We start from the raw sequence: 11,971 nt of genomic DNA, 5'->3' as shown, positions 1-11,971 counted from the left end.
TATCCCCCCCCCCTTACTCTTAGGGGAAGAAAAAAAACACTAAAATAAAGCAAGCAGGGAGTTGGAGGTGAGGCTAACAGTACATTTTAACAGACTGTTTTGAACACTAGGTGCTAATGACAGTAGTAATTAAGGGTCCTTCGTAAATCAAGTGGAAAGATTGCAGATTTCATGGACTAGAACTATAGGAAAAACACAGCATTTCACAGTTTGTCATGACCAAAACAAAAACAAGCAAAAATAACAGGCTCATTTAACTGCTGGATATATTTCTTTCTGTTTAAATGAATTCACAGTAAGCACAATTAAAACAGAATGGCGACCCCAGAAAACAATCTACACTTTTCATTTTATTAGGGTGAATCATTCTTCTACATATGGGGTATCTTACAAAACAAACAAACAATAAGGATCAAATATAAAATCCCTGGACCCAGACTTAACCTGTTACATACACAGAAGTTTAATAAATTAAAGTGGAAAACGGCTAGCATTTCTGTGATCACCAGTAGAACATAAATATTGATTGGAAGATGTTAATAAGAAAACATTCCATATTATCACAATAAATCTTATAGAATTGTTTTTTAGGGTAAAAGTACACCCCAGTTTTCTAAAATAACCAGGAATAAAAGAACTTTGGATCTCATGCATTAGTCATGAGATCTGATTTAAACCATCTTCATTTCTTGGCATTGCAGATTAGCATAGGATGCTATTTCTAACCTCATAATGTTAGAGCTATATTTTTCTTCATTAATCAGATATATATGGTGAACCATATCATTAACCTCCACTGGATTATGTGGTAAAATCGGCAGGAATCTATTGATTAGCATAGCGTAAGGTTATCTCGAAGGAGTAAAGCCAATATGAGAAAAGATCTTTCGCTGAAGTTGCCATACTTTTTGGGTGTGGAGGGAGCTCTTTAGCTAATGCATCATCTTCTACATCAAAAAATACCTTTTCAAGTCCCAGCTCAAAATTTAACGGAATGAGTTCTATAGCGTCAAGTCTGTGCAGACTCTACAAACATGTAAGAAATATTAAGAACAAGAGGTAGCAGAATTGGCTATGGTCCCTTTACACATATTCACTCAGTAATGTCTCCATTAACTCAGGAAACACATGGCTTCACCACAGAGAGGAAGCTATGACTGTGCACTCAATCGCCTCTATCTTCACCATAGTTTAAGTCTTAGCCCTCCTCCTGCCTCAACGGTTTGCACCCCCCATATAAAGACTGCAGCTTGATTTACAGGATGCAGGGAAATTGAGGGTCCTCCATTCAGAGACCCGGGTTCTAATTCAGCCTTCTCCCTGTCCCTGAGAACTTATTTTTTTGAGATCACATCCCTGTGAAAAATAAACTGAAAAAATAAATAAACAAGAGCAGCGCCATGTATCCCCATCAAGCCATCTCCCTAGCTTATTATCATGAAAGGAAACCCCCAAATACCCAGGACTTTGCGTCCCTTCCTTTGGGGAACCGCACTGACAGAGGGGCTGCCAGCAAGGGTGGGGTGCTGGCACCTCTTATGGCTTAAGATCTCCATGAAAACAAAGAGAGTTGCTCTTGTTTAACTACAGTGTGGTTTGCTGCCTGACTTTCGTACCTGACTGTTCCTGTGTATATATGCGTACACACCGATCTTAGTTCTCCTTGAGGAGAGGGAGAGAGGCAGGCACAACCCCCCAGTGGCAGGCACCCACGCAGATGAGGGAGAGGACTGGAACTGTGTGGCGAAGAGAAAGAAGACTCTTTGAGGAAACTGCGCTGTGCAGTACTCCACTGTGACATACTCAAGATCAAACCCCTTCCTAATGAGGCTGGAGCATGAGAAGAAGCAGGAAGTCAACATCAGTTGAGTGTTGAGCAACACAGGCCAGTCCTTGACGAGAGATCCTAATCTACTCCAGTAACTTTAGGAGAAGCAGAGACCTCTAAACCAGGTCCTCTTTGGGATATATCCCCCCAAGGTTTCCTGTTTTCTTAGTCGCCGTCCTAAGTGACTCCTTGAACGTCATTGCCACGTCCAAATGCTGGAGAAGCAATTTATAGTTCGTCTGACTACCGGGCACCCAGACAGTAGGACCATCTTTCTCTTTTATCTGAGTCTGCTGTGGGACAAAACTTCAGGATGGGAGTTCTAGATCTATCTTTAGTGCTGTTTTAGAAGAATCCCAACTAGCGATCCTATAAGAGTGAACAGAAAGAAATCACTCTGGTTACCTCTTTCGCTGATCATAGCTCTCTGGATGCTGAAGAGAGAGGTCTTGATCAATCAGTACCTGCTCCGGTTTAGCACTAGCCCCGAGCCGATGGTAGCAGTTCTAAGAAGTTGAAGTACATCCCTTTTCCTTGATCCCACTGTGTGTCATTGCCCTACCTATGTCCAACTGGCAGGGCCCTGTGTCCTGGTGACAAGAAAGAGGCCATTGTGTAGACATCTCAGTCTATGTGCTACTTCTGCTTCTCTGTTACTGTGCATCAATAAAACAAGTTTAATCATTTTACCCTAAAGGAGCGTTTGCACCAAGATAGTGTAGGAATCCGACCTTTATATCTCCTCACAGAAAGAGACCTCGGTATCCACACTTACTAGCAGCAGTGAGGCCTGCCCTTAACTCTAGCAATAGCCTGCTTTCAATAACAATAGATGAATATAGTTCTGGCCTCCCATGTGTCAGGTCTTCCATGTGCGTCCTCTCTCCCTCACTGCCCGCCACTCTGACTCATAGTGACCCTGTAGCACAGGGTAGAACTACCGCTAGGGGTTTCCAAGACTGTAACTCTTGACCAGAGTAGAAAACCTCATCTTTCTCCCGCAGAGCAACTGGTGGTTTCAAACTGCTGACCTTGGGCTTGGCAGCCCAATGCATAACCATTATGCCACCAGGGCTCCTAAGCTCTCTTGGCACTGGGGATCCCACAGTGGATAGAATGCAAGGCCAAGCTTGGTAATGGCCAGTTAGAACTTGGGGCCGTGGATGTGGTCATGCACCGAACACAGTGCCGAATGCATAGTTGGGGCCGTCTAAGGAGGTGTCTTTAGAGACATAATGTCAGAATTCACCGTGGAACATAGGTAGACGTTAACAAAGCAGTGGCTGGGGTGGGTACACAGTGGGAGCTATGGAACAGTTTGGACAAGGCTCCGAGACCCGTCGTTTCAAGGAAAACAAAAACACAAATAGCACCAGCAGTTCCCTCTGCTAGACTCATGAGTGGGAATTGGTGTGATCAGAAAGGAGCTTTAGAGGCTAGGAGTTAGATCATGCAAGGACATCCTCGGAATTTCGACAAAGCCTTTGGTTCAGTGGCTGTCATTAGAGGGTTCTCACCTGGTTTCCATTGTTTACTCTGGTAATGTGGTGTATTATTAAAATGTGTTCGATATGATTTAAATGTTTTCCAAAGTGTCTTTTGAAGAACCTGATCCATTAAGGTGCCTTACCAGACAAGGTTCTGAGCCAAGAAAGCTTAGAAGATGATCTGTTCTGTATCTCTCTTTTGGAAATTCATTACCGCGTTGAAGGCCATGTGCATTCAGGCGGCAAAGGATGTCTACCTTTACCCTAGCATTTCCAATATACTGTGCTGTGGTAGAGCGAGGAACAGGTGGCCGGAAGCAGAAGCACTGTGAAGGAGAGAGTTAACACTGAAGGCAATTCTAAATCCATTGAAGTTTACAACGGCCTGGACCTGCGGCCTGTGTCAGACACCATACTCACCTGGCCATCTACTCTGATGACGTAGTGGCCACAGCTCAAGGCCCTCCACTCACTTTAACTGGATGGGTTGAATCTGAACCTGTACCTCGTGGAGAAGTAGCAACACAAGGCTAAAAATCCCAAGAGGGTGAATTTCATGAGCCTTTTGCAGCATTGGTACATCATATGAAAATTGTATTTATATAATCTAGCCTTTTTATTGGGGGAAAGGTCAGCCTTAATTAATTGGAAAATCTTAATCATGTAATATCTTTAAAGGTATAATGTTTCATTATATTTGAAGCCTGTGCTGAATTTAGCCTAATAAATTCTGGTCTCTTGGAGACATTTGTATGGTTTTCTTCTGCCCAGGGTCCTGATTCTGTGTGGACACCCAAGCCCCATGGACTAGGGGTGTTTCCTTAGATATTTAAATATTCCTGGCAAGATCCTATTTCCATGATCAGTTTTCTTTCTTCAGTAAGAAGGGTTTGGCGAAGTAGAAGGACTTGTAACTTTTAAGAGGAATTAATGGGACCTATTTTGTTGTTCATGTGTTTCTAACATGTATTTCAAAAATTCCAAACTCCCTACCATCTGACTGATGACTCATAGAGCAGAACTGCCCCTGTGTGATTTTTCCAGGCTATCACACTACGCGGGAGCAGAAAGCCTCGTCGTCCTCTTGTGGATCTGCTGGTGGGTTCAAACTGCTGACCTGGGATGAACAACTTAAATGCAACTACTGTGCCATCAGGTGTCCTTTTACAGTGGATTTATGATGATTAGAGAAAAGGTGACTTAACGCCCGGGGCAGAGAACTGTTTCAAAGCCTTTCATAGTTGTCTACATCTTCAGTACAAACATACTAAATAAAATAAGGATCTGCCTTGATCTGAGTCTGGCTTCCATATAAGATGTTCAGGACTTCAGAAATTTTGAGGAATATGTTTTTAATTCAATGAAGACCTCTAAACCGCTGAAGTATCAACTTACTTCAGAAACAATGATTTAACAAGCAATTGAAGAACTCAATATGTTTTACTTTCCTATGGACATTTTCAAGGCATTCGGGTGGCATAGTGGTTACAAGTTGGGTTATTAACCGCAAGGTGAGCAGTTCAAAGCCACCAGCCATGGGAGAAAGATGGGGCTTTCTACTCCTGTAAAGAGTTACAGTCTCAGAAACTCATAGGGGCAGTTCTACCGTGGCTGAAAATGTCGCTATGAGTTGGCATCAACTCGATGGCAGTGAGTATAAACATTTTCTGGCCATCTACAATAATATAGGATATAATTTTTGTTTAAAGTTGGATAACAGCCCTAACCTACCTTATTCCATTCCTTTTGAAAATCATTTTATTATTGCTTTTGTTACTGTTGATAAGAAGCAGAGCACTCAACAACTCACCCTTTGATGCCTGATCACTGATCCATCCCCCAAAGTGGCGCTTTGGGGGATCCAGCCCCCAAAGTATGTGGGACAACATTCCCGTGAATCTGTTGCAAAACTTCGGTGATTTAGCAAGATGTCCAATTGAGTTTTCTTTCAAAGTGTGCTAGTATCCCCAACCTCAAAATCATTTTTCCCCCATGACCAAAAAACATCCTTCCTATGAAGGCATGCTAAGGATACCAAGACCAGAGAATCACTGAGAGCACTTGTCTGCTGCTATCCACTGATCATAGAGCCATGTTTAATCATGTTTTCTTCAGAATAAGCCCATGCATGCATTAACTGAAACCCAGTAGCAATACTTTTCACTCACCTATACACACAGATATATGATCACATAAACATATATGTCTATATATATATGTGTGTGTGTGTGTATACAGATATCTACATATACAGTGTGCAGGCAAGATTGAAGTTGATAAAGATGGTTTTATGGAATGAGTCATAACTGAGAATGAGGCTTGGATCTACTCACACAATGCTGAGAGTAAGGCCCAATCAAAAGAGTGATTTTGGAGGTGACCTTCTGCCAAGGGTTCATATGTAATCCCAGGTGGTACAAATGGTTAAGTGCTAAATTACTAGCTATAAGGTTGGGAGTTCAAATCCACCTTCGGAGGAGGCTCCTTGACAGGTAGGCCTGTATATCAGCTATGAGTATATATATACAGATGTAAATATATGAGGAACCTCAAAAGTTCATGGAAAATGGAATTAAAAGATGAAAATTTCCTACAAATTTTTTGTAACTCCATCATATATATGATCAACTATATAGTATATATATCCAAAGTGTGTGTTTGTATATGTGCGCGTGTGCATATGTAGTACACATTTTTCCCACTAGGCTAGCATCCTTGTTCTGAGTTAGTGCACCCAGTGGCATCTCCTGGGAAGGTTCTCTCTGGTCACAGTGAGTTTTTTTCATAAAAGTAGTTTTGCTTGAACCTTGTTATTTGTGATGGCTAATTTAAGAGAATAGTGTGCAGCTATGAAATTTTATTTGCTGCTAGGAAAAAATGCTGCAGAAACTGCTGTGATGTTAGACACAGCTTACAACAATATGGGAAAAACTCAAGTGGTTTTTTTCATTAAAAAAAAATGTTGATTGATGACAAACCTTGTTCTGGATATCCCAAATGGACAAAAATGTCAACTAATGGTGTATTTGGAGTTTGTCCCACCAGGCAGACTGTTAATCAAGTTTTCTATTTAGAGGTTCTGAAAAGATTGCACAACAGTGTGAAACAAAAGGCCTGATCTATGGCAGATGTGGGACTGGTTTTGCCACCACAACAATGCACCTGCTCACACAACCATCTCAGTGTGCCAGGTTTTGCCAAAAAAAAACAGCTTGTCTTCTTGCCCCATGCACTTTACACACCTGACCTCACTCTGTGTGACTTCTTTTTGTTTCTGGGAAAGAAGAAGAACATGAAAGGTCAGAGATTTGATGACATAGAACAGGTGAAGGAAAAAATGAGGGAGGTGCTATCAGCCATCCAAACAGATGAGTTTGAAAACTGTTTCCAAGAATGGAATCACAGATTTGACAAATGTATTAAGTGCAATGGAGAGTACTCTGAAGGTGATAAGGTTCAAAATTTTAAAACACATAGCTCTGAAAAAAATCATTGGGGGGGTTACCCCCCCCCTTGTATGTTATGTGTGTGTATATATACATATATAAAGTTTGTATATATGTATGTGTGCATATGTGTATGTATGTTTATACAATTATTTTCGTGTGTGTGTGTGTGTGTTTCGATGCCATCTAATTGGTCTGACTCACGGTAACCACATCACAGAAGGAAACATTGCTGCCTGGTCCTAAACCATGCTTACAACCCTTCCTATGTTTGAGTCAATTCATGCATCTTATTGAGGGCCTTCCTCTTTTTAAAATATGCTCTACTTCACCAAGCATGAGGTCCTTCTCCAGAGACTGGTCCCTCCAAATAATAATAGGTTGAAAGTCTATGCGTATATGCACATTGTGTTAGTCCGGGCTGACTAGAAAAACAAATCCAGGGAGGCACTCATATGTGTACAGGAAAGAGTTTTATATACAAGAGCAGTCGAATATTGCGAAACAATTCCAGCCCAGTCAGATCAAGTCTATAAGTCCAGTATTAACCTATAAATCCAATAGCAACCTATAAAGTCCTCTTCAGATTCACGAAACACATGCAATGATGCCAAATGCAGAAAGTTCATAGGCCAGTGGGTGGGAAGTCTTGTGGATCCAGTGGTGGTGTAAGCATTTCAGTGCTGGCATGGGTTTCCGTGTGGCTCCTCCAGCTCCAAAGCTCTGGCTGCATTGGTATAGCTCCATCAGGCTCATAGTCATAATGTCTTGCAGGGAGTGAGCTTATATCTGGCCTCCAGTGAGCTTCTTATCTCCTTAGCACTTCTAAGTGAGGTCATCAGACTGTGACCTGATTGACAGGCTAAACTCCACCCCATTCACTCTTAATACTCTCAAATTGACAACAGATTATGTAATTACCACACACATGGAATCTGGGTAGTGAAAAAAATAAGGTAGAACGGAATGTATGGATATTGGTTGTGGAGGAATGTTGAATATGGTATAGACTCCCAGAAGAGTGAATAAATCACACGTAGAGGAAATGCTCCTTAGCAGGGAGGATAGTGAGACTTTGTCTTCCTTACTACAGGCCCACCATGAGGAAAGGCGATGACATCATCTAGACCATCGTCCAGAGCGAGATGACCTCAGTAGAAGGTGACAGCAGGATTGGCAAAGATGGTGGTCAGTGAAAACAAGAAAATTCCTTAGGGAGAGGAATTCACATAACAACCTAAACAGTGGAATCAGAAATACGAAAGAGGACTGAGGTGACACAATGATTTGTTGTGTTATACACAGGCCACCGCAAATCACAGCTGACTCAGCAATAACTACTACATAGATGGGGTGTGTGGATGCAGATAGTCTACAACAAGTCCATTCGCTTTATCTGTGTTCAAAACTAGACAAAGGTGGGAAGGGGACTAATTCAGAACTTCTGGGAACACAGAGGAATGAACCAAACCCTGTGTACTTACCTCCAACTGTGAAGTGTCAAGATTTTTAAGATACTTAGAGCTACTTGCCGGAGGAAAAACGTAATTTGACCATATTATTTCTTCTCTTTTATAGATTTAAAACACAAAGACATAAAAAAAGTTGCATAACCTGCACTCAAACCAGGTCCACCGTCTGTTTTGCATACTCTCTACAATGCATCCTTCCTTTGCAGAGGCGGTGGTATTGTTAGGGACCTCCTCAAAACCATTCTGTCTCTGCTAGGCCATCCATTAAGCAAATGCTTATTGGCTATTGACAAGTCCTCTTCCAGGTACAAGGGATACATAGTTGAAAAGAAACATTTCCCTCCCTAAGGGAGACTAACAACCCAACAGTAAGAAGGAAACAAAAGTCATACAACAAGCTAATACAAGTCAGCTCTTGATTGGCCCAAGACTTAGGGAAGAGGTGTGTGTGTGGGGTGGGGGGTTATAGTAGATCATACTAATGACAATGGTATTTGAAGAACAAATTTAACCCAAGATTAGTTAGCATTCGACCCATCATCCCGCATATGTCGTTCAAAAGGTAATACTAATACACATTAGTCCAAGAAGACAAAGCATCATTTTCATTGTCTGATGAAAAACCACCCAAAGGTATCTATTTAATGGTTTGCTAGTGTCTGTGCCTTAGCGGCACGCTCCCTTTTTAACATTGGAACAAAGCCTAGGCAACATCAGTTTGTCTCTGAACAAACTGCACTCTGCACTTTCACTCTGGTAGACAGGCTAGGTCAGCATTTTTTAAGCTGTGTTGAGCCCTAAGAATTCCCTGGGAGGGGCCTCCGGGGCTGGGTCTTGGCCCCTCTTCAACCCAAGCACCTTCTTTTTTCAAATTGGAGTAAGATTTCCTTTGAATAAAAGGTTCCACCGCTGCGAAGAGTTGGAAAATAGCTACTTCAAGCTTTCCATTCTGTTCTTGATGGTGAGGTGTCCTTCCCTTCCCTGGTCTCCCTCCCAGCATTCACACTGCCTCACACTTCGTACTTCCACTCTTAAGGCCACCATCCCCCCACTGCTCCCCCCCCCCCCCCCCGGTTCGGATGACTCCAAATTAAGTCACTTTGCTTCAAAGTTCAATTAGCCACTTACTCCCTCGAATTTCTCTTTAGTGCTCTTGAGTAGAGCAGGATCAAGCCTAGCCAAGCTACGTGTGCAAGGCCATGGAGAACATGATCTCCACTAGAATTTCTGGGGGGATGACTGACCGTGATGAACAGGAACGTCTTGATTATCTGGGTGGTGCCTCTGGGTGGCATAAATGGCTAAAAATTGGTGAATAATCCAAAGGTCGATGGCTTGATTCTACGCAGGGGTGCATTCTGTTCATCTCAGCCATTGAGTGGATTCCCTCAGTTACAGTCCTTGAGTCCTCCTCTGCCGCACACTAGCTGGAGTCAGAGCATCCTCTCTGACAACTTGTCTGATTTCCTAACGGTGGTGGAATGTGCTTTCATAGACCCCAAAGCCATGCTCCAGCAAAGGTCCCGTATTAGTGAACTTGTTAAAAGAAAAACATGTCTTTTTGTCACAGAGGTTTTGTCTTATTGAGTAGGGATGCACGTTTGGGATCGTGAAGCTGATGACTATTAACCCAGCCTTTCCCACTACCCTCAGTTTCTCCTTTGAATAAATGCCAAGCAAAATCATTTCACAGCCCATCAAATGTCTAACCCATCTAGAATAGCCACCTACCTTGGTGCAGTTATGCCTGGGGGATGTCCATTGATTTTTGGCGAGGTTGGGGAATAGTCTAGTATGAAATGCAATGATGTTAGGAGTCATTATCTCCCAGGAGATTCAAAACAAAGGTCTCAGCTTTGGGCTCTATTTCTTCAAAGGCTTTCCCCCTCCTGCCTCTTGTCCATTAAAGAAAATCTTCAGGATAAGGAAAAGGAGGGAGTCTGTCATATTTCAGCTGCCATCAGTATAGACTTGGGGCTCAGAGATAAAGTAGCGGATGTCCAGGACAGTGGAAGTTCAGTGATGGGGAGGAGGGGGCTCTGTTCCCCGTCTGTGGGTGAGTAGCTGACAGATGGTTCAAAGAAACAGGAAGACAGGTATGATTGGCAAGAATCTTCCAACCTTGAAGTAAAAACAATGTAGCATCTGTTGGTTAAAAGGAGGTTCTAAACCATGGCAACATTCTAACAGGTCAAGGTTATACAGATCTGTGGTCATTCAGCATTTTTTGGTTACAGTTGCAAAAATGCATGGATTTTTTAATGGTGTTAATGTGCCTTAATTATATATTAATATAAGGTAGGGTTTTGTTTGTTTGCTTCTCAAGAACCACTCCTATTCCCGCTGTACATTTTTGCAACCTTCTTACTTTCTCGATGCTGGAAATTTGGAAGTGGGTGAGAGAAAGAGGTAGTTGAATCTGTCCTGGATCCAGGGGCATCTTGGCCACTCAAGCCGTGTGCCCATAAACCGGTGACTAATTCAAAGATAAACCTGGGTTCATGCTGGTTCAATGAAGACCGGGGTGTTAAAAGCCTCTAACAAACCTAATTGTACTTGGATGGGAGACTGCCTGGGAATACAGGGTGCTCTGGCTTCACCACCACTTCCCTGCCAGTCTGTCATACTGTGGTGGCTGTGTGGTGCTTGTGACTCTGGAAGCGGTGTCACGGAGACTTCAAAAGCCATCAGAGGACCCAAAGCTAAGCTCCAGGCTTCCGCAGAGCTTCCACATGAAATACCAACTCTACGAAGGGAATTGGCAGAGCCTCGGGCATGGAAAGACTAATGCAGAGAAGCGGAACACCGTTGGAGATAGTGCCAGAGGATGGGACCCTGGGGTCGGAAGGGATTCCACGTGTGTCTGAGGAGGAGGGAGCTGCCTTCTCAAAGTAGAGGGGACCCAGGTGTTGTGAATGGAGAGTAAAGCCTGTCGGAGGAGGAGAGCCTTTAGGAACTGAAGTTACTGCCGAAGCACAACTCAAAATAAGAAGAAACATCTGCAAAAAGCTACTAATCATCAGAACGTGGAATGTATGAAGAATGCATCTAGGAAGCCTGGAAGTCATCAAAAATGAAGTAGAATACGTAAGGATCGATATCCTAGGCATTCCAAAACCAAACTCACTGCCATCGACTGATGCCAACTCATAGCAACCTTATATAACACTGCAGGACTGCCCCTGAGAGTTTCCAAGTTTAAATCTTTACAGCAGCAGAAAGCCCCGTCTTTCTCCCACAGAGCTGGCTGGTGATTTGTAACTGCTGACCAATATGCCACCAGGCTCCTCGACCCCAGGGATTAGGGACGTGAAATAGACTGGCATTAGTCATTTGAATCAGAAAATCTTATGGTTTGCTATGCTGGCAATGGCAAATTCCAGGGAAATGCTGCTGCATTCGTGGACATGAAGGACATTTGAAGGTGGATCTTGAAGTGCAATGCTGTCTGTGATAGGATTATATCTAGTCCTTGGCCTTCAAAGAAACCCAGTCAAGACAGCTATTATTCATAGCTATGCACCAACCACAAATGCTAGTGATGAAGGAGTTGAGGAATTCTGCCAACGTTTTAATTCTTAAATTGATCACACATGCAATCAAGATGCATTGATAATTATTGACAATTGGAATACAAAAGTTGGAGACAAAGAAGAAGGTACAGTAGATAGAAAATGTGGTCTTGGCGCCAGAAATGTACCTAGAGATCCAAAGACAGAGTTTTGCAAGACCGACACA

Source organism: Tenrec ecaudatus, chromosome 3 (genome assembly GCF_050624435.1).
Source record: "Tenrec ecaudatus isolate mTenEca1 chromosome 3, mTenEca1.hap1, whole genome shotgun sequence".
Classification (NCBI taxonomy): domain Eukaryota; kingdom Metazoa; phylum Chordata; class Mammalia; order Afrosoricida; family Tenrecidae; genus Tenrec; species Tenrec ecaudatus.
Note: the sequence above shows the minus strand (reverse complement) of the source record.